General features: G+C 37.8%; 1 long non-coding RNA gene across 1 annotated transcript; it reads left to right on the top strand.

Moving 5' to 3' along the window:
* The first annotated feature begins 1171 nt into the window (after positions 1-1171).
* On the top strand, positions 1172-1661 carry LOC109585685 (uncharacterized). The gene is made up of 2 exons (XR_002186605.1): positions 1172-1563; positions 1626-1661. It is a non-coding gene; the product is annotated as an uncharacterized LOC109585685 (long non-coding RNA).

The following is a 1661-nucleotide window of genomic DNA, read 5'->3' on the forward strand; positions in this document are numbered from 1 at the left end:
ATAGCAACCATTTTTTTATAAACTATAAAACTACATTTACTGTATATGCAAAATTTTGAGTATAGGTGTGTGTATAAGCATACTTGTATACATACATTATATGATTATGTTGATCTACATTATAATACATTACTAGTCAAAAGTAACTCTGCCTATAATATTTGACCATTTCAACCAATAAACTGTATTTTGTGTTTTTCAATAATGAATGTACACTACCCAACTCTTTGCCATGAATTTGTTTGCAGATTAAAGTAACCACAAAGTTGCATTGTGTTTTACTGTGACTATTTAAGAGTTTTTTCTCTGTCTTTTTCATTTATTATTTAATGAACTGTTTTTATTTCTACACAGAAGTATGTGCTGTATGGTGTCATTCAAAGAAAGAAATTGAAATAATTATGCTTTAAACTTATTGGACTCGCGTAGGCGGGTACTAAGCAGTTGGGTTGTCATTGCCCTCGCCCACGCCGTAGGCGTAGTTATAGGCGAGGGTACTGCGCTCGTGCTGTCAGTGTGTGTGTTTGTGTGTTAGCAAAATTTTCAATCATGGATGATTTTTTGGCTCATGCTACTTTTTAGTCAAGCTCTTCAGAGCATTTCTTTTGCCAATTAGGTACAGAAAAAGTTGTTCTTTTTCAATAATAAACTCTTTTGTTCTTTTCCAAGGTGGCAAAAGTCGGCAGCGTTTAAGAACAGAAAAAGTTTACGAGTAACTTTTGCATAGTTGAAGCTATGGTACCTTTGAAGGCAACAACAGGTAAAGGAAAATATGGAGAACAAAAAGTATTTGTGGAATTGCTTGATTTTTCTTCGTTTGTGAGATATGACAGCTTAAGTGTGACTTACCAGCCATTTTGTAGCGTAGCGGCTGCGGCTCCACTCTGAGAAGGTGGCTACTGCCTCGAAACTGAAGAAACTGGATATAGGAATAGCATGAAACAAGTAGAGCCTAACAAATCTGTGTAAAACTGTGTGCATGCCTAGAAAAACTAAAGCTTTCTGTCCACAGTAAGGCCACATGGCACCATTTTACTAAACTGGGCGGTGCATATTTTTGATTGAGCTGAGCATAGATATTAGAGTACCTACTCTAATATATATCTATGAGCTGAGCCACACCTTTCATTCCAGCCACACCTTTAATTGCTGCAGCAGCGCAGCAAGGTAGCTGAACAGAAAGTCAGCAACATTCTTTACAATTTTTCTTGAAAAAAACCATTACTGTTTCACTTTTGTTGTGTTACACTTCACTGGTTGTGGCGAGGGCATGTGCTATAGTGCACTCGTTGCCCTCGCCCACGCCGTAGGCGTATAGGCGAGGGTACTGCGCTCGTCGTGTCAGTGTGTGTGTGTGTGTGTTCGCAATATGGCGTCTTTTTCTCTGTTTTCAAATCCTTGCTGCTCTTTGCTCAGGTCCTGTGGAGTCCCACTGTCAACTAAAATAATTGCCAAAAGTAGTTTTTCTTCAGTTTACTTCTTCATCTGTCTTCTCCTTGGCAGCATGAGCCAGTAATGTTGCTAAACGTAGTCAGGATTCCGGGTAACTCTCTCATGACGAAAGTAATAATGCAATAGAACATACCAAACGATAGATTGAAAGTTTTTATTCATTTAATATGTAGGAAATTTGTCTTAAATTCTTAATTTCTGAGATATGG

The sequence above is a fragment of the Amphimedon queenslandica genome, unplaced genomic scaffold (assembly GCF_000090795.2).
Source record: "Amphimedon queenslandica unplaced genomic scaffold, v1.1 AMPQUscaffold_13024, whole genome shotgun sequence".
NCBI lineage: Eukaryota > Metazoa > Porifera > Demospongiae > Haplosclerida > Niphatidae > Amphimedon > Amphimedon queenslandica.